Source organism: Ceratina calcarata, unplaced genomic scaffold, assembly GCF_001652005.2.
Source record: "Ceratina calcarata isolate Rehan_Ccalc_2016 unplaced genomic scaffold, ASM165200v1 scaffold514.2, whole genome shotgun sequence".
Taxonomy (NCBI): domain Eukaryota; kingdom Metazoa; phylum Arthropoda; class Insecta; order Hymenoptera; family Apidae; genus Ceratina; species Ceratina calcarata.
Window position 1 is genome coordinate 1,056,017 of NW_017175971.1, and position 22,348 is coordinate 1,078,364.

At 44.2% G+C, this 22,348-nt stretch overlaps 1 protein-coding gene across 2 annotated transcripts in view; it reads left to right on the plus strand.

Annotated features, from left to right (window-relative positions):
- LOC108628264 (chaoptin) overlaps positions 1-22,348 on the plus strand; it is a 143,960-nt gene that overhangs the window by 61,054 nt on the left and 60,558 nt on the right. The window contains exon 1 of one of the 2 annotated variants that reach the window (XM_026816316.1): positions 7,632-7,948. The exons of the other annotated variant lie outside the window; for it this stretch is intronic. The gene's annotated coding sequence lies outside the window, so the exon portion shown is untranslated. Of the gene's footprint in view, positions 1-7,631; positions 7,949-22,348 lie in introns of those variants that run through there. 2 annotated transcript variants of the gene reach the window in all.

The window sequence follows — 22,348 nt, forward strand, 5'->3', positions numbered from 1 at the left end:
CGAGGCAGTTGCGCTGCTTATCGCGCAGAAATTTGAGAGATTATTTTTTTCGAATAAATACAGTGCTCAGTTCCTCGATCGAAGCCGGCACGAGAGGCAGCTCTAATCGCGAGCTACCGTAATCGTAATCGGCCCGTCGATCGTTTCCCTTCTCGGCCAATTTTTCTCGTTACACCGATGATATTAAATTATACCGCCTCGGTTGCGTGCACGTCATCGTTCACAGGCAAAACTTAAAGAACGGTTCATTATTTACTACACAGTACCCCTTTGTGTTTCTTCATTTGTAGTTTTATCTATGTTTGAACCCGTACCTATGTACGATATATCGTTTCACGATGTGTTTGTATTTCCGTCACGCACTGCTAGTATGTACACAGTTTCAATATATAAGAAAGTGCTTCTAAAATATCAACGAACCTCAAATTCGTGCGACCGTTCCCTCAAACTCGACTGATCAAAGACGCGAACGACGCGGCGAGATTTACGGAAACAAGTCCCGGAGCGACGGTACGTTCAAAAGTCACGAACTAAATAGAGAGGGAGAGACGGAGAGGAGGAAGCTCTCTCGTGACGCGGCGACGCTCCCATAAATACAAAAAAGACTCGGCGCGACGTAGGGTCCGGAGCATCGAGACGGAAGTAAGTCCGCGGCGAATGCAATTTCGTGGGTGGCCGTACACGTGTCCTTAACGTCGTACCCGAGTGCCCTCCGCCGAGTGGCTCGAGCGGTGGCCGTGGGTCTGATCTGAAATTTCGTCTCCCTTGTCCCTCATGCATATCCACGAGCGGCGGACTCGCGTCGGATGCCAGATGCAAATGCGTATTGCCACCGGCCGTGCATGCACGTGTGTACGTATGTTATCGGCGTCCAGATTTCGGTCGTTTACCGGCACCCCCAAACCCCTGTATCCGTCCCGTGGAACGCATTATGCATGATCCGACTACCGCCGCTCGGGCGTTAGGTCGTCGCAGTGACGTATGCATCGCAGAGTCAACGCGTATCCTTGACACCGAACTGCGAAGAATATACATATACCTGGGTCTTACCCTTGGACGTGAACGGATTTTAAAGAGGAACGAAAGAAACTTTTTCTAGGTCTGATGTTCGTAAGAAGTCTTTTAAGTTTGAAATGTCACTAATTAGTGTGAAGGTACAATAGGTAATTCGAAACTACAATAGCGAATGTTTTATGGATGGTTGATAACATTAGTTTTGTACTGGAATTTTTCCACGGTTGAAGTCAGTACATAATTTAATTTAAAGTTTGACGTTGTCTGCTTTTTCATTGAGTTCCTTCTTGTTAATATTGAAATCAAATAAGTTCTACTCGAGATCCAGGAATGAGCCATGCTATTTATTACCAGATAAGATAAAATCTAGAATTAACATCCCATTAAGAGATTCCTCGGATTAAATCGTATAATTCTAACGCGCCGTGAAATTATTCCGAGTTTTCGCACAAGAATATCTTGGATTTCGCGGTTTCCTATTTAATGAAACGACATTTTCGAGTTATATAGCTTCGTTGCGAGATCAATTATGCAGACAGCTTTACAGAATTAATTTGATTCTCCTGATAATTTTGTAACTTTATTGATGTAATTCTGAACGAATCAGAAATTTCAAACTGTTCTTGGTAGAAATAAATTGACAGAATATAAAATACATTATTTAGTACTTTTATTATGAATAATGTTCTAATGAGTTTCAGTATGCTATTTATCAGTGAACTGATAATCCATTTTGTCTGATCAGAAAAATGTTCACATCAACGTCTACAGGAATAATTAAAAAGAAATTCATTTCATAAAAGAGTATGACACATTTATTATCTCTCCTTGTGTTCATTTCCTGAAATAATATTTACGGAGTTTCTATTGGAATTAAACTGTTGCATTTTTCTTCAATAATCTGATTAAACATAAAATAAAAAGTTGAAAGCGGACTTCGATCAGCGAAACGGGAATGCAACAATCGAGCTGAAAAATTGTACTCATCGAAATATTTTCCTAAATTCCGTTCATTTCGCGATATGATCCAAATGAGGATGGCGCGTGTGCGAGCTCTTGATACGTCGAGCGCTCGCTGGAACACGGCAAACAGGAAACTTCCTATCGACCAAAACCCAGTTTTCTACATTCGGGATTCTAGACAGTCGATATCTGTTCCCTGTTCAATTGTTAATTTACTTGAGCAATATCGTTTATTTTTTATCCAGACAGGAATGAAAAATAAACACTCGTTCCTTTGTTTTTCGTACGCTACTGCGATTTTATTTGCCTGAAAACAAGCTTCTCATGTCCGCACAATAACTCGTGTGTAGCTCCATTGAACTGAAAGTGATAAACCCTGTAATAGTTCTATAGCTAGAAAAAATTTGCACAAATGATGACTAAAAAAAAGAAAAAAAAAGAGGAACATAAAACGTGCGTCGCTCTAGCGAACTCTGTATCGAATTCGCTGTTTGTGATTTTTCGTCACAACCGAATCGCGTTCCGCCAACACGGTATTTGCCTTACAACGCGTTCCCGGGAAATTTCTCTTCCGCGGGGAAGAAAGTTCCTTGCCATGTCTGCTGAAAGCATGCTAAATTAAACACGAATCTCAAAGTGGATTGAGATATCCCGCCGTTAGCTAAATTTCCCAAGTGTTTTCGATGCAGTTATTCGGGCGGATCGCCTCGCACATTACCACCTCTTGGTGAAATTTTCGCAAAGCGAAGAATCCACATTCTCAATATTCGACGCATTCAAATTAAATTCGACTCGATAATTGTTCATTTAAAAAGTTTCGACCCTAATACGAAACGAAATTCCAAGCGAGTCGAGGGAGATACGCGAACGATAAAGGATGAGAGAAGGGGTAAGGAGAGGCGAGCGTCTCCGGGAAAATTAGAATCGCTTAATTGCCCGCTGGGGGGATGGGGACAATCAAGCCTTCGCGCAAACTTAAATCCTCGCGTTCGGTGCGCAAACGATTCCGTTGTTTGTCAAGCATTAGTGTTTGAGTCCCGATGATGATCAAACACCACGTTGCTTGTTTGTGTTCTGCGTCGTAAGAATTTAGACAGCGACTGCGTTAATTAGACGAATTCCGTAGGGAAACTCGCACAATCTTAATTCGAAACAAATGACGATCCGCAAGCTCGAACCGATTGAACGATTCTGAGATAGTGATTTGGCTTTCGGTGTATAATTAATAGGCTTCTGCATATTCGGTCTCACGTGCATGAAATATTTGAGTGAACCTGTATAAGAGCAATAACTGAATCGACGGTTCATACAATCACGTTCTGCAAATCTTTATCATTTACAACGAGCGAACAAGTAAACGGGACAAGGGGTTGCGTTTCATATCCAGTAATCCTCAAATATTGATTAAAGCGCGGGATGCATCAATTTTACACGGTAACGGTACCAAATTGATTGGCCATAAATACGAGTCTTCGCCGATCGAAAATTGCGTTCGATTGGACAAAAACGACACCCGGCTGATCCTAATAAAAACACTGTTATAAACACGCGACATTCAAAGAAAAATGGGATAAAAGCGAAGGAGATAAGTTTCAAACGAGTATCGCGTGACGGCCTCAGTGAAACTAATCAAGAAAACACGATCTGTAGATTGCTTTAAAATCCATGGTCTCTCCAATTACAAATCCTTCTTAGGCCAGTTGTTTCACGCCTTGAGAGGCAACTGTGGATGACGCGATGGCAAGAGGCTTGGTTTTCACGAAAGGACAGATAGGCGGATAGTAGGTGGGTAGGTAATCGATATAAGCCATAGGATTATCGCAAGATTTTGCTGAGCGCATTCACCAGGGAGGAGTGAATAGCGGGATGCGAGCAGCTTGTTTGATAATGATACCGATGCGGCTCCCGCGCATTTACTGCTTTCAGCTTGTTTTTCCGAGTAGTTTTCAAAGGAACGCCGGTTCGCCGAAGCTTTGAACCCCGTATCTAGCAAGAGGAGAGAGCAGACGCATGAGGGCAACATCGTGATGTTGCAAACGAACGGCGAAACGCGATCCTTTCTATTTCACGTTTACCTCGTTGCACGGACGCCACGCCACGGTGTGCCGCGTCGGTTGTCGTGTTGAATACGCATTGACATCGGGCGCCCGTACCGTTTCGAGAGACGCATCCAATGCGTTTTGTTCGTGATTAATTTCGAGTGTCGAACGTTTGATCGCCTCCCGGTAATACGGGTACCCGTGAATCGGTTGCTAATTTCGCTCCATGTCAGGCATTAGTGCCACCCAATCGTTGGGACGTCGCGTCGTTCAGCTTCGTTCCGACGTATTCATGACGACAGGAGTCTGTAGCAAGTAAATTCTGAAATGGAAATTTGAGTTTCTTCCTTGATTGAATATTACGTGCATAACCGAGAATCTACGTAAAATTTCATTTTCTACTATTCATTCGATATTAGAGAGTATACAAAGTAGAATACATTGTCAAGTATAACAATTTGTCAGAGTAGTCCGAATACTCCTATAGAAATTCACTATGCAACGGTATTTCCAGTAGGGTTTCGCTTGTAGTATTGAGAAGCGGCTTATGCACACAATACCTATAGCGCTTCTAAGTAGGCTGAACCCACGCATGGTCAGACATACGCAAGCAACTAACCATATGCGTTATCTCAGCTATTCTTTTTACGACAAATTCCTCGAATTACGGGATCACAACGACTGTTCATAAAAATCTAATCTCTAAATTACTAATTATTACATTTAAATATATTAAAAAACCGAGGCGTTTTAAACGACTTTCATTAAAAATCCGTTAGCTGTCCTCGGCGTTTCGCCGTTGATTCGTACCTCGAAACCTCGGTTCAGTGGCACGATAGTTCGCGCTATTAAACGACTGCAGGACGCAACCAGGCAGAGACCGCGCGGTATCGTACGGGCTATAAAGCTGGTTGTACCTAAATCAAGGCGTCACGCGGCTGTAATCCGAACGGTATTCCTCGCTCGGTGGCGTTCGCCGGCAGATTTGAAACAGAAGGGGCTGGAGTAAACAGAGTCAACGGCAGACGCCTGGAATCCTCCTTTCCTCGAATCCCCGTAACGCCGTAAATCACGCGTCGCGCACCGTTACACTCGCGTCACCGATTCGTATTCGTCCGTCCGCGATATATTTTCGATTCCGCCCACCCCCTCCCGCGACGGCGAACGTCCCCTTTCCTCCCAGCCGTGGATCCCCAAGGATTCCCATTAATTGTGTCCGGGCGTTGTACGTGCGGCCAGCTGCCACGACCATTTGTCACGCGGCGATCATCGGAGCCGCTCGAAATCAGAGCGTCAAACCACGGTGACCTTTTGCGATAGAAACCAGTCGAACGTATCGACTGTCGCAAATCATCCAATTTATGATCTTTGCTTTGGAAAAAAAAATCGTATCAATAATCGATCACCAATTTTGTACAGCCACGGCGACGGTCTCCTCTCTTCCCGTTTCCCCATCCCCCCCCCCCCCACGTTTGAGGTCTCGAACGAATACGACGCGGAAGTTGATTTAGACGTTTCTGAATTTGACGTGTCTGGAATATTTTCATAACGTTTCGCGAAGCACGAGAAGGAAGTTATCAAAGTTTGCCGAGCTGTAGTCGATCCCCGGGTCTCAGACCCTTGGCTCATCCATCCCGATCTTGACGTATCGTAGCCGTGTTATAGATCCGTGCCCGATCGATTCGATCAATTCGCGAAGGAAGATCCCGGCAATCGTGGCAGCGCAACAGATAGCGAAAATTCTGGTTTTCGGACGGTACGATCGCGATTGACACATCAATGCCAACACGCAGTTTCACCTTGACGTGCGCGAGGTTGTAATATTCATGGTAACCGATGGACATATGGGCCATTCGCATGACGGAAGATCGTACGTCGCGTCGTTTGTATCGTAATTGCTGCCTGAATATTTCACGATCTTGGCAATAAAATAACGTGAAATTCGAACGGTTTCGTTCTCCTGTCTCATCCTCGCGACGAGGACGCAGGCTGATAAAAACTGTCGCGATAAACTTTATTCAGCCCGGCCAAGCCGCAGACAACGACGCGTGCTACTTGCCACCGCGAATGGGGAGTTCGTGCCTCCTTACAGTTAATAAAAGCCACACCGTCGACCCCTCGGTGTTCTTTCGTCGTTCATGAAACTTTAAGAACCGGTTAGCAATTGTTTAACCGCGATTCCATCTAATTTCACGTTATCGTATGGCGATTACATCCGGTAATCCAGCGGTAGGAGTCGAGATTTTACTGATAGCTAATTCAGCAAAATCCCAAGTGTAACCGACTCACGTGTAAAGTTTCTTTAAATCGATATGTCTCGCCACTTCTGACTATTCCATCCCACGGACACTGCGTGTCTGTAAAAAATTTTCGTGAAACTCGAATGAATGAATACGATTCGCTCTATCGCCTTGGCAAATGCGAACGGGTTAAGTTCTATCCGAATGCAAATCGGATGAAAGGTTAGGTCTGATTGACGATCCCTGCCGGTCGGTGAAAAGCGTTAAGGAGCCGTGGAATAGCAAAGAGGCTGAGCGACACGAGGCAGACAGGCAAATATCCTTCCGCGAGAGACTTCAAAGTAATGGGAATTGCGAGTTGAACGGAGCCGGTGCACGAGACAGGCTAGTTTCTATTGTACGACTTCCTGTTCCGCTTCACTGTTTCCTCTTTGCGAGGGCGCGGTTAATTCGATGGAGATGTAGTCGAAAGAACCCCTACTTCACCCCTATCTCCGCTAAAAAGTTCTACGTTTCATCAGTGGCAATTATTTTGATCGTATCTTGGATGAACGTTGCAAATTTCTTTTCACGTATAATCGGAACGTAGTATGATCGTCAATACCTCGCTCGAGTTTAATTAAACGAGGCTTATGATAATTTGCATGCTATTTAAAGGGATGAATGCGACGCAATCTCTGGCCTACGTTTGTCGTAGATCAAGTTTCTGGCTCTCGGACATCTGAATCTGGTGTGTTCACAATACCGGAAGCATCGCACCCCGTGGTGGCGCGTCATCGTCCAAATTCCGCCAAACTGAATTCCGTGAGCAACCGCGGGGATCAAACTGTCATTAAGTCGATTCAATCGCGATTTGGGTAACGCACGCGCGAAAATACTGACCAATGTCTATTTGAATGATAATGCGTCGAAACACAATGAATCATTACAGAACTTAGGATTTACGAAATAAAAATTTGAATGAAATTAGCTTTTTTCACTTGATATATTATCGCTGCACGTTCGACGTATGCTTTTTATCTAATGTTCGAGTACTTCAGTTGTTCTATGAAAAAGTGTGAAAAATCCTCGTGGAACGTAGGACGTAGAAGAAACCTGATCGGTGATGATCGAATCGAAAACTTTTTTCGAAGCTTCAGCTCGAAACACGAGAGCATGGGTGCAACATCCGCAAAAGGAGAACGCGGAGAAAAGGGGCGTCGAATGAAGAGAGTACGGGGTGCAACAAGGGAAAAGGGTTGCTCCGGCAAGCGTTCCTGCCATGCAGTCACCGACCCACCCCGCCATCCAAGCCGGTCGGCCAACCACGCAGTAGGGAGAGTCAACGACGAGTCAGGCGGCCGAGCGAGCGAGCGCCAGTCTAGCGTGGGCGCACGTCGCGGCACCACGTGCACCCTTCGTTCGCGTACACCGTCTATCGCCGAGAGATCGACGCCCGACCGGCTCGTCTCTAGTGGCCCGTTTCACGATCGAACTCCGTCATCGGCTAAATTAAAGAGCACGTATCGTTCTACGATCAGATCGATTTCCTGTTAAGTGGATGGTGTTCTTGTGACGTGTGTAAGCGAGCTTGCGCTGCTAACGGGATCCCTCGAGGAAGTAATCGGCTCTGTCCCGAGAGATATCGATGCGGTTTACGCAATAAAGATCGCCCGCACGCACCAGAGGAACACGTGCTTCGGGACACGAATCGTGAGTACCGCGATACCGTTTTTAAATAAAAAAACAATTGCGCAGATTGTTTAAAAATGCGCTAGTGAAACCTGTTTGTGAATTTTCGGTAACGGGCGTGAAATCGATTGGAAACTGTGGCATGTAACAAAATTCGCTGATCGATTTCCGGAATTTGATCAGGGACAGGGGGCTGTGCATACCCATCGTCGCGGTTTTCGTTCCGTTGTCCCGACTAGAATTGGCGTTGAACATAATCGGAAGTGGAAAAGTCGTGACGCGACGCGGTACCGCGATTTTCATGACGAACGTGTCCCGATTCGGAATCGTCGGTTTTTATCTTTAAAGAGGATGTGATCCTATCACGGCCCAGTCGAGTTTCTCGCTTTTGTGCAAACTTTCATCCTCTTGCTTTGCACGGCCGAGCCGCTAAAGGCTTTTCACAAGGCTCGTGAGAGCTCGAAGAAAATGGCACAGAAAATGGAGCCAAAGCGGGCGATTCGGCGAAATGGTCGACTCGTGCTACTCGCCCGTCCTGGTTTTCGTCTGCGCTCGAGCGCAGCCGTGCTTGGTTCTTTAAATATTTTCGTCCACGCTCTACTTTCCGGACAATTATTCTATAAATACACCCTTAAAAAATCGATTCAAGAGAACCAGCTTGCATAAGCCCTTTGCCCGATTGCTGTTATAGGCTGCGATATTTTAAACCCGTGCTCCTATTAGGAGGATTATTATTTAAATCGGGCATCCGTGCAAGATCCATCATCACGGCAAGCCGTTCCGTGTCGCCCGAACTGGACACGAAACACGAGCCGGTCGTTTTGATCGGTCGAACTCGAATGAACGTCGTTTCTTCGCCGTTCAACTTTCAGTAGGAAATAAATTCGTCGCGTGAGCAGGATTTATTAAACCGAGGTACAAAAGTATTCCAAGGCAGCTCCCGTTCGCCCCTCGGCCCATTACGCTTTCAACACTGACACACTTTCTTGACCGTGTTTCCATAGTTCCTCGAAGAGTTCCGATTCCCCCTTTTGAGCGACGCCGCAAACCACTAAATTCTCCGATACCCATCGTGCGTTGGTGGCAACAATTCCTGGAATTATTTCGACGCTCATTCAGTGCCCGGAGGTTCGCATTATCGAGCTGCACGCGAATACGTGATTCTCGTGACGACCGATTCTTCCGATCCTCCTCCCCGTTCCGTCGTCAACGGTTCTTGGCCGGACGGCAATTAGAAGTATCGGCCCGCCCCTCGAACGAATCGAACGAAGGTGACCCTCGTCCAACGCCAAAAAAAAGTTGACAACGCAATTCTATCGATGGCGCTTTTTGCGCCGCACCCCTCCCGTCGTTACAGTCGATACGTCCAAACCCTTTTCGTTCTCGTCCCGGGATCTACCTCTTCGAGATTAGAAACACAAATCACTCCGCGGAGTTCCGTTCCCACTGTTCGATCGCTGCTTGATGCATTGCTGATAAAAATATCGACTGAATTCGGAATCGAAGACGAATCCGTGAGACGGTGACTAAGGTTTAACAGAGACCATGCATCGCGTCCATTATTCGCTTTAGAGAATTGGAAAAAGATATTATCTAATTTCTATTTTCGTAGTATGTACGTGTTTTAATATTTTTGACATGATGTTTTAAAAATCTGATAGACTAAATGTAGCGATGGAATTATTTAGTTAGATGAAATTGTATCTGACTACGAATCCAATTTTTACTAGAATATTGAATACTGAACCGTACAGCGATTATTTTTATCTTTTATGGAAGAGAACGTATGATTTAATAAATAATATCAATAACTGTTCTATGGAACAAAGTAACGAGATATCTTTATCAACGTTGCACTCGGTATGGGCCGTCGGATGATTTATGGATACGAAGCCGCATTATTGATTCGGTGGCCGCGCGCGTGAAGAAGTTGCGACGAGAAGAATGTTCCGAAATGTCGTTAATTATATGAAACTTCCAGCAGTGCGTTGCCCCTGGTCGAAACTAGAAACAACTAATCCCACCGCGAATTTATTCGCGTCGACTCGTTCCCCGAAGCCGATAATTTCCGATAATTCCTACACTCGCGAGTGGGACGGGTGGTGCTCGTAAAAACGCGTGGGCGAGGAAAAGTTTCCCGCGCGAACTTCCATTCGCGTCCGATCGAATATTTCCCGTTAACCTCGGCGAACTAATAAAATCTTTGGAATAATTACGGGTCGGGAGAGGTCGGTCGACGACTACGTCGACGACAGTTGACGCGAGATCAGATTTCTTCCTTCGTGCCTCTCCCGCACGAATCGGAATTATTCATGGCCGCGGTAGGAGGAATCGTAACGACGTTAACGTAAAATGGACTCGAAGTTTCCACCCGGAGGTGGAGGCAAAGAAATAATAAGTCGGAAAGTTTGAATGTAGATGAAGTAACTTTAGCCGGCTACTGATTAATGATACGATATGAATATGATATGAACAGCGTTCCCCCTGTACTTCAGAAAAATTATCACGCATACTCTTCATTTGTCGGATCGTTACGTTCACCCTGACTATCGAATATCTTTTACGTATTTAAAGTAACGCATCGAGCGGTATCCTAAAATAATTTTTACGCGGTACTTCTGTTCTTTAACAGACGGTCGTTCCCGGCCAGTTATGGTACTCTGTGCTTATGAAACCGTTCTAATTGCCCTCTCTGGCTCTCCTGCAGATAGACCCGATCGTAAAGAAACGATACAATAGGAGGGAAAGAATTAACGAGCTTAATGAACAAACCGGTGCAATAGGTAATTACAATCAATAATTACAATCATGCAAATTGCCCGTTGGTATTCGTTACACGCATGAAACGCCGCCACTTAAATAACAATAATTTATTCAACGATTATAAATATTCAAACGGTATTTTGCCGCAGCGGCCATTAATTCGTGCGAAACGTTACGGGCCAGGTACGTATTAATCGCGTAAACGATATATCGTTAACCGGTCTTCCGTTTCTTCTCTCTTTTCCGAACGATTTCGCGCACGATTTCCCGTACGGACCCGTTCTCAACAGATTATTCGCATTTTTCAACCAAATACCACTGAACTTTAGTTCATTTCAATAAAAAAACGCGTTCGGTTCAGCAAACACAAATTGTCAATGTAACAAGAATAGATATTTTATATTAAATTCTTTTGATGCAAGTATGAAAAATAAAAGGAAACAGTATCCTCCAAATAAAAACGAATTGGGAACAAGAGGCAGCGGAAGCCGGAAAATTAATGTTCGCCACAAGAACGTAATCAAATGTGACCAATATCGGTAAAGGAATTACATACAAGAAAACAAGGGAAACGTGGATGAGGGGGGGGGGGTATGTAGCCAGATCAAACGCTACGAGTCCCGGTGGAACCACTCCAGGTTTAGATTTGTGTCCTGGTATCGTGTGCATAGAAACACCAGCTTTGTTACTGCATGTATGCCTTGGCCAGAGGACAACAGGTACCTTTCACGGTTAATTGGAGAATCATCCGAGCCTTTGACGGACGAGGGAACGAATGGAATTCGAGGGAAAAGAGCAACCGGCCGACAAATTTCGGGTCACCGGTGCTGAAACAATGCGCACGTATCTTTGGCTGTGTATACGATACGAAAGAATTCTTTACGACAAAACAAACACCGGACAATGCGTTGTTGCGGTTTCCGTCGATACGTTTCATTGGTTCCAATCGAACGTTATCGAACGAGAAAACGGGTAAAGGAAACGTTGCCTTATCATAAAACATTAAGACTATATATAGTAACATAGTGGATTTGAAATACGTGACTGAAATTGATAAATCATACCACTGGAAGATGGCTCACGGGTCGTACGAAATACATACATCGTGGGAAACGTGAGAAAATACAAAAGACCGTGTCATTTTAAAATACCGATATAATTTATATAAAATTCAAAGGGTTTATACAATCTCGTAGATGCAGATGAAGATTCTGGGCAAAAAGATTTAGTTTCTCGGACTACGGTAAATTCGAGTCGTCTAATCCGACACGGTGAAGAATAAGTACACGGTTAGCCTGACTACAAGTAAAAAAAGGAAGAGAAATAGAAAAAAGGTGAAGAAAAAACGAGGAAGAAGGAATAGCGAAAATGCGGGGAACGGATGCGAATAATCCGGGGGCCAGTATCGATTGCCAATTTAAATGATAATCCCCGCGAAGGGAAGCGTTCTTGTTCCTAACGCCGCCTGTGCTCGATTTCGATGATAATGCCTCCTAGAAAAGCGGCGCGCTTCCCCTTTCGACCGGAACCAAAACCGAGAACACCCAAGCGTAATTGTAAACCGGAGGCCGTCGTCCTACAAAAAGGAAATCGATCCCGACCCGTCTGCATTTGTCAAGATTCTACGAAGAATTTTCGATATAAAAACTCGTCGAACTTGATACCCTCTTTTTGCAGGGGCTCGAAGAATTTTTGTGCGCGAAACGGAACTCGTTTCTGTCGTATCAATGTCGGAAGCATTGTTTTCCGATGTACCTAGCCGGAGTGTAATCATCGCTCGTAGCATCGACGTAAACGTAGGTCGGGAAAAATCGACGAAACAATGGCACGGCGAAAAGCCGTCACTGTGAGTTCCGACGATAGACAATCGTCCCGTTGGTCTGGTACAGAAAATTTGTTAAGCCCCGTGCCTCTCCATTCTGTCCCGCGGCTTAGCTTGAAAGCCTCACTTTAAGCAACCAGACTCACTGTTTACGCAGGGAAGCGGGAGGCGAGAATTTGCACGGGGCGCACCCGTAAATAAGGGTTCGCCGGCCGCCAGCATCTTGAAACGACCGTCTACGGTCGGAATTTCTTAATTACACCATTAGACGATTCTTTTCTACCGCAGCGCGTATAGCTGACGGGACGGACTTGTGTTATTAAGCTTGACGGTATACCTCGTTGACGGGGCATTAACGTCTAACGATAATATCGGGGGGGATGGGGTAACCGGGCATTATCCCGGGTTAAAAGGCTCTCGCATTTTGCGGCCGCTTTTTGCCTGGCCCGCCGGAGACGCCCACCCGGAACGCGAAATTGATTCAAAGGAAAGAAAAAGCCTCTGCCCGCGGTATAAATCTGAGTTAATTGCATGAATGCTAAATCGCTGAAACTCCGAGAAATTGAGCCTTTCCTCGTAATCGCGTTTCTTTTCCACGGTTTTATAAAGGTGACATGAAAATTGGTTTCTGTATCTTGAGATACGATACTACCAGCAAAAAGCATAGTATCACATTGCCTATAAAATGCTAGATAGTAAATGATCTGAAGTTGTCTCTGGCATTGAAATATTGTATCCACGATCTATTTGTATCAAATTGCGATGTGATTTTATAATGGTAGCATAACTTTCGCAGTAAAATAAACACGTCTTCAATATAACGTTAGAAGAAAAATATCTTTTGGTCTAAAATAACTTTATTCATCTCACCACTTTCTAAATCTTGTGGAGTATCATATCTCTGAGATGATTTAAGAATTTCGTGAAAACCTGGAGTCGCTCTCGGGAGGAACGATACCCCGCAGTGATACGCGATTGTCACGGGAAGTCTTTTCGGTGCGTGTCGCGAGACGAAAAATATTCAGACCGGGAAGCAAAAAGCGTTTCTATGGAGAACTGTGCACCAGCCACGGTTTCCTTCCCGGGACGTAACGTCAGATATCAAGGCGATAATGTCGATGCAGCTGTCACGGTGACCGAAGTCGAGATAATAGACCGACTGTCGTCGTAGCAGGGTATCTGAAATCGCTAAATTACCTGGGGCCATTGTCGGTTGGGCGGGACATCTAGAAAAATCGCGACCGTCCCAATAAAATTCCGAGCGGAGCCTTTTCACAACCACGAGAGGCGACGTCGGTCGAAAGACAGAGAGAGATAGTTGGGACAGTTATTAAAAGGAGGTAACTAGTTGTCGGTAGTAACTTGGAACAGGCCGGACGTGATGGGGTTTTAATGTCGGCCGAGTTTCTAACTAACTGATTAATTCGCCCATCCGTGTTTGCGCGTGTGCTCAGCACTCCAGTCACTCGTTTGTCGTACTTTATTCGCTCTCGACCTACCATCTCTGATGAATTCACAGAATATTTCACATTTTCCATGATTATTTCAAATGAATGAAACGTACAATTATCTGTGCAGTTCGCTTCTACATTTAAAATCAAAGATATTTTGACAGAAATTATTGGGATTCTGATTTAATCTTCAATGTAAATAATGAACAGCAGCTGGATCATCGAATCGTCACAGAGAGAGTATCGAAACAGAATTGGAAAGAAATGAAAAATGAATCCATGAAACTAAAAGCTCAGCTTTAGAAAGCTCATCAATCGTGCTCGCACGGGTTTCATAATTTTACAACGATTTTCAGTTCTGTATTCACATTCGATTCGTCTCGCGAACTGTGAAATGGATAGCCCTGTTAAATCATGAGGGTTAAAAATCTGCCGTGGTTGACTGACGTTTCATAGGGGTAAAAGATGCGACACGTCGTTTCGGTAATACTTTAATAACCGCGACACGATACGACTTCACCGCGTTGCATGTTTCCTTCGACGTGGAAATATTGAAAATCGATGTAACAGCCTCGCGTTACACCTCTGCCTCTCGTTAACGATTTGATCACGTCATGTACCCATGGGAAACCCAACCGGCATCGAAAAACACCGTACAACGTCGGCCGTTAAAAATTGACTCGCCCATAAAGAAAAAAGTTGCGCTCGAATATGAATCCCCAGTGTGTCAAATTGACGTTCGATGGCATTCTATAAAAAAACCATAGTCATCCCTCCTTTCGAAATGAATTATGTACCCTGGTACGAACAGTTTCAAGACGAATTATTATACACATATCCGTTTCTTGCTGTTTCGTTCCACTCATAAAATTTTATACGGGAGCAGGAAATGAACGATTCGAAATCCAGTTTTAAAACTGAAATTCCCGACGCATTAAAATGTTATATAATTTTCAGTTATGAAAGAATCGCGCATTCCTTTTGGTGTCAGATCTTAAATTCTTCAGCGAAGCTCGTAGCCAGTCGGAGAAAAGTATTCGGGGTTTTGTGCCGGTGTTCATGGATTAAAATGTTCTTTGAATATGGCCGCGAGGTGGAAGATTGTTCGGGCATTGTTCTGGAGCCTGGTATATTAGAACAAGCTTAAACGATCCTCGCGGCATGTGGGACATTGAAGAATGTAGTCGGTTGTTAGGTAGAACCCTTCGCGGTTCATCGTAGAGAGGATGAGAAATACGGGGTAATTCGGAATATTTAATGTGCCAGAAAGATTAAAGCGATTACATATCCCGGAGAATGCTAGATGGGATATCCCGCATTGTGCACCCGGGGCCGGCTCCAGTACATTCACCCGCGTTAACACGTTCATTAAACCTAATTAACAATGAACGCGCCTCGCTGGAACGCGTTAAGAATGATTTCTGAATGTCCCGAAGAAAAGCTTTCAACTACGTGCATTTCCACGTGGAACGATTCAATCGTAGGAACGAGGCCGCGGTTCCAATGTTTAGAACATGGATAAAGTCGATGCGTTCGAATTTCTCGTTTCTCGAATATCAAATCAGATTTAACTTCTACTCGTTACACACGCGGAAAGGTACGGGAACTGGATTAGACGTAAGAGAATTAACATGGAATAGGGAAAGATTACATCTGCATGCGGTGGCGTACAAAGAACATCGATTGCAAGACGGTACAGTTTCTAACAAGTGGAACTCGGCTCGAAGTCGACGGGAACAAGATCCAAGTAGCGTCGTTCCGCAGCACCCGTTACAATCGACTGGAGGCACGAACACAGCCAGACTGCGTGATCCAACCGAGATAGTACTTGGAGGCCGTGTAAAGGTGCACCTTTGGGGGTTTCTCGCGCACTGTGTCAAATATTAAACGCAATCTGAAGAGGCTGGCAACTATATTCAGAACTAATCTCCACTAAACCCATAGGCTGTTGCATTTCTCAGAGAATAACGCATCCGCAGCGAGCCAGGGGTGTTACGGCGAGCAACATAGGAGCGAACGAAGTACATGGGGCGAGAAAATTGTGTGTATCGTTTTGCGAGACACAGGGAAAGGGACAGTCCGATGACGAGGACAAAGGCAAACGCCGAGATTGCTTCACTTTCCATTAAATCACGAAACGGGTCAGGCGCGCACGCGACGGTCCTTGTAACTCACGGACGTCGAGGGGCCGGTATTAGAGGGAGAGTCGCAGTTAACTGTATATTCCGCGGCGCAACGTGCTCGATTAACCCCGAACGTCAAGATCCCCTTTAGAAGAATTTGTCGGTGCAGAGAAACGAGCTTCGCACTCGCAGAATTTTAACTACGGCCACTACGAATTTCGGAAACGTTCCATTATGGCCATACCGGCTAATAATAAATACGCGTTTATGACGCAGCAGAGTGTGTACGGCGGACGGTTATTCAGCCTCTGAGGGTGATAATTCCGAGTAATCTCCAACGCGTTTAACCTAGAATACTAGGATAGTTAATTTAAAGTGATTAATTATTGTAACGGTGGGTGCACCGTGCGTGTGAATGAATCCTCTGTGTACGCGGAAATGAATAGAGTAAGGTGCAATGAACGCGGGTAATAATAATCTTTCAACATACGACACCGAAATTTAATAGGTGAGTGTGCTTTAAAAAATATAAGAAGGGGAATTAGAATGTCACGAGGAGTGAAAAATTGTATCCAATCCAGAAGTGAATTCCTTTACTCTGGGGGGAAGAATATTTCATAAGATGAAACAATATTAATCACGCGTTGCGGCAAATTTCGATGTCACGAAACGAATGAGTGAAGACGCAAGAGTCGCAATAAATTCTGGCTTTGTTGTTTTATGCACGAATATTTGTTCAAATATTAAAAGCAACTTCGAATTCCGTCAAACGAGACTAATTTGATTTCCGGCTGCTCACGCACGTTTTATGAGCGTACAGCGATTGGGGGTTTCAAGGGAATTTAATGAAAGATTGTTAAGCCACCGTTTAATATCGGGAGCGCTCCGCGCTTTCATATCTTTCGCAGCACCGTCTGGAGCTTACAGATTTCCCACGCCAGTTTTTTCGCGCCGCGGCCCACTGCCGGAAATGATTTGCACGCTCCATCCTCGCGCGCGTACAGCCGTGTCGCGCAAATTGGAAAACGACGAACAGCCCAGCCGATATGCATAAATCACGGCCGAATTCAATAAGCGAATTCATTGGTCCCCGCCGGCACTTACGTACATACATCGCTGGATTCGTTTGCTCTTTCTCTCTGATGCATTTCGAGTCAAGTTCGTTGAACGGATTAAGTAAAAACAGAATTTAACTAAATACGTTCCCCGTTAAAATTTCACTCGGGATTTTTCGGATTTTTCCCCATCGTGCGAACGTCCTAGAAATTAGGTGACACGCGGTTCTCTCTACCGCTGAAAGCGTAATTCTCGAGCCGTGTCAACGAAAGGTTAGTTTCTGCCGGTTGGAAAAGAGGATTGTTCCAGGGCACGTTAAAAGGGAAAGAAACGGTCCGCTTCTTTTAACGTGCTGTTCCCCGGCTTTTTAATAAGTTATTACAACCGGTCCCGCCGCAGAATATTTTCAGGCTTATATTTTTCCCTGCCGTTTCGGGGTAGCACCGGAAGATCATAAAAATCGCAAGTCAGGTACAATCTCTCCCGCGTCGTATATTCGCGGCTCTGTTCGTCGTTCGTTCCGACGACAATCCGCCGGGGGAAACAGGCGAAAGCCTGGAGACGGTATATACATATATATATACATATATATAATACGAATTCCCATTGTAAATCCGGAGCAAGATCCTCGGGAAGACGAGCGAGCAGGCCCGGGCTTGGCTGGTAAAGAGGTTGAAAGACAGTTCGAAAGACCCGCCTCGCTTCTTTTCTCCCTCGCCCTCTATCGAGGACGCAGTCGAGAATAAAAAAAGGAAAGAAGCGCACGGTTTTGCGGACGGACGAAGTGGGGGCAAAAAACGGCGGAGAGAGAAAGGAAAACGGCGGAATCACAGATTTAATAAAGGCTGCTTGAAAGCGCGCTAAGCGAAAACCGATTTCATTATAATGTACCCCTACCGAAAGAGGGGCCGATCTATTCCTCACGGATGCTGACTGCCGCGAGATTTCCCCGCTTCGCCTCCGCCTATCTCACGGTTCACCGACTTCCGGCCAGTTCCCTTTTTTCCTCACCCCCGCACGGTTCCTCCCCAGTCTCCTCTTTAATTTTGCGCCAGACGAGAAAATCGCGCCCGTACTCGCAACCCGCACGGTCACCGGTCCGAGACCTCGATTGTCTGTCCAGCCTACGAAACTTACACCACCCCCTACCCCATCCGCCCTACCGTTTATAGTTCATCCGCCGATAATTAAGAAAGTTTCCTCGGGGCCCCAATTTTCCGAGGAACTTTGCGACGATGGGGGCTACCAGTAAATACACAAGGTGTGCTACTGTGCTGAATATAATAGGGATTAAAATTCCAAAGGAAGTCTGCCAGGAATCCATTATTTCAATACACTTCTCTCTATACGTAAACTTTCAGCAATGAAAATCGAACTACAGAACTGATTATAACGCCGTTTTTCTTCTACAAAATTTTCTTATACTCCGATCGCCTGATGAAAGTTCTGACTAGTGAAATGTTAATGAAACGTTTCGGGATTCCATGCTTTAGTGATTTCATCGGTATTGATATTTCGAAGGAAAAATCTATACACAAACTTAACTTCACGACTCGGGTATCGGCAATATGCAAATAGTCTCTGACCATAGTTCACGGCGCAGCTAAATATCGTAAAAAATCAACTGGCAAACATTAAATCGATCATCGGCAAATATTGAGCCTGCTCCCTCTCCCTCTCTGCTTGCGCTTAGCTACATGTATAATTCATCGAGAAAAATTACCGCTGGCCCGTTGAATTTCCAATACACCACTATAATCTAATAGGATTTGGGAAACCGTTCCGCGGATGGTAATATCGATCATATTTCAAACTCGAAGAGTATTTTACTCAAACTTCCGAGCCAGTATTTACAAGTTTGCATAATGTTCATGTTAAAAAAAAAAAAGAAAGAAAATGAGATACAATTGTAATTTGCTCTGCTTTAAAAATGTAAATTGAGAAACTCTAAATATTCAATAATTTATGGAAAACAGCAATAGATTTTCTTTCGCTTTATCAATTTCGTATTACGGATGGTTGAACGATAAAAAAACAGGATTTATCGAAGCCCAGGAAACGATCCGACCCAAAGTCGTGACGACTGGTCGGGAAAACGTGTTTTGTACGAGTGGTAATGACGTCGCCGCGTTCTCATCCAGGAATTGAACGACTCGTCGCGTCGCGGGAACGCGAACACCGTAGAAGAGCCCTCACGACTCCCGACTGTTTTTCCGTTGACGCTCGGGTGCAAACCGACCAGAAGAGAGACGCGATTCGTCTAGAGACGTCAAAGTTCTCCGGCGACTAATTACCATGATGCCCCTTCGTCCCGGAGCCAGACAGCCGGTACTAATGCGACGGAGTGGCTCTCGCGAGCCGGGACATCCGTCAAATCTCATTTACCTGCCTCCTACCTGGCGAGGCGGCTATTTTCGAGCCTCCGACTCGCGACGAGAGTCATTTTGCTCCGCGGCAATAATAACCGGCTCGCCGGCCGTAAAATTAGTTCCTGATTGGATTAGCCTTAGATTAGTCGACCGATGACGATATTCCTCCTCGACTTTTTCGAACAACAATCATTTTGCCAGGTGTAGTTTTTAAACATCATCTCCAATCGAATCGAGAATGATCCTAAAATGAGCATCTCAGAATTAGGGATTACTACCTGAAAATTGAAATCTCCGAAAAGATTTCCAAATATTAGTATCCGATAATTCAGAAGCCATTCGAGCTTAGTCAGAGGAACCTGCAGTATGTATACCTGGAAGCTGACACTTTGTTTTACAGTTAAACATGCTGATGCAATATTTATTCCGGGTGCCTGTACGTAAGGCGTTCTAAAAACATTTCGCTGATGTCGAACATCGAGGAAGACGTAACTGTAGAACAAGCGGAAAGGATGAATACAGGCCAAACGAAAACGTTTCTGTTCTCGAACCGAAATAAAAATGCCAATAAGCCAATTCATTGGGAAATAAACGGAATCCTAAAACGTACAAATTTGTCTAAAGGTCAATGGATACGATATGGATCTAGTTAATCCTAAACGTCGAGCTAGCCCAGATCGATTAAGTTGGCGGCTCGTCCTTAGCACGGTGATTAATGGTCGGCTTGTTAACTTCGTAAAAATTCAATAATAATAACAGAGTTCGTATCAGATATGATGAAAGTTTAATCCGACGATTAATAAATAGCCAAATCTCTCATCGGAGTTGTTTCTCTTAACGCGGTAAATCAATCATTCCTTCGTTCATTAGATAGTAAAATATTCTTCAGTTTGTATACAAATTTACGAAGGAAATTTCCAACTCAGGGCTGATAAAATGATGATGCGATACGTGAGCAGACATAATTAAGGGAGAAAACAAGAATTTATCGTTAAGGAAGGTCTCGCGTTTGTATAATAACTTAATTTCGATAAAACTCTTGGCTAAGAAGTTTTTGAAGGCAACTAAGTACATAGAGGCTCTAAGTAGTTGGATGTATCTCTACAAGGATCGTTTTAACGACGTGGTCGGTGAGCATTAACGCGAATTACCCAACGCTTATCAGCCATTCTAAAGTATTACGATTCTGCAATAGATAACTATAAGGAGTGTGTAACGTTATATCCGCTACACCAAACAATTTTAATCTTCATTTCTCAGCATCTGCGTTAAAATACTAAATTATAACTTTATTATATCTTTTTGTTTACTCTCAGAAAATAATTTGTTACTTCATTTATCACATTAATCGAATATCATAGAATGTGACATCGGTGATAATGTAATGTTCCGTGCACCGTTCCGTAAAATCGTTTACTCCCTTCAATTTTCCTAACCAATTTTCTTCGATCTATACTCGATCAAACCTTAAATGGATACAACGAAAATAAATTTTCATACAAAGGATAACAATTGGTAGAGAATTTGTTTTTAATTTAAAGCTTTAATGTACCCGCATTGCGTGGGAGAGGAAAAAAATCGAACGGAGCGGACTTTTAAACGTATTTGCATTTTCGAAATAAAAATATTATATACCTGGAACGAGAGGGAAGGGGGTGGTAACCGTGGTGCAATTATGCTCCATTAAAAGTTTGCGAGGAAACAATTTCCAGTAGTTTTTCCCTCCCCAGTGGGTTTTCTTTGTCCCGGAAGCGGCGCGTTCCAAGAAACTTACCCCGCGGTAAGAACAAAAATTAGCCGGACAGTAATTGCTTTTTGTAAAAACTTTAATAACTTCAACGGAAGAAGGAGCAGAAAGGCGATTCCGAAAATCTGGGAGATCGTGCCCAAGGGATGCCCTGTTCGAATACCATGCGCTTTAGGAGGAATTCGCCCCGGTTCCACGTGTGGGGAGACAAAAAGTAACGCTTCGAGACTACTATTATCGTTCCTCGCTAGGAGACCGAGAGATTGAAAACGACTTTAACTTGTTTTTCTTATACTTCTACTCGATTCCAAGTAATTGCATTTAAACGAAGACACGAACTGTTACTATGAATAATTTAAAATTAGATCCACTGGACTCTGATGCAAACGGAAGTCAGAGTACTCGATATAGAATGAATTTCGGTTTATCATTGAAGAGAGAAAATTAAATTTCGGTGCTAATGTCATAAAAGATCTAATTTCTACGTATCGTCGCTGTCTTTCACCGACTCTTCGTTTTCCACATATTTTTTTCATGGCACACGGCTGATTTTTATTTTAGTTTGCGAAGGGGAAATCGGATTTCCAGGGATAAAAGTGCTCAATGGTACACAATGCATAGTTTTATTTACTTTTCTGATCGGGTCGATTGATTTTCAGCTTTTACAGATAAAATAGAAATTTACACGACACCAAAAGGAAATTAATAGAACGTAAAAGTCCTATAAAGATTTCTGTGATAATCCTGCACTGCGCCTGTAGTTGTTTATTGAAACATATCACCTGCCATTGATTCAAGAAACGAAGACTTTAACGAAGACTTTCTTAATATCGAAACGAGCTCGATGCCCAAGCGGCGCAACCTGTTTCCCTCTTTTTTCTACCCTTCTCCTAACTGATCCGTTGCTCGGAAATACACGACTAGAGAGAAGTAGCACACCCGCGGGCGGATACTGTTATCGCAAACAGCGTGCAACGAACACGACCCCCTTTTGTTCACGCGATTCTACCTGGGAAACTGCTTTGGAACAATGACATCTCAAAGGACCCGAGCTACCGGACAGTTTGTGAACTGTAATATCGCAAATGAC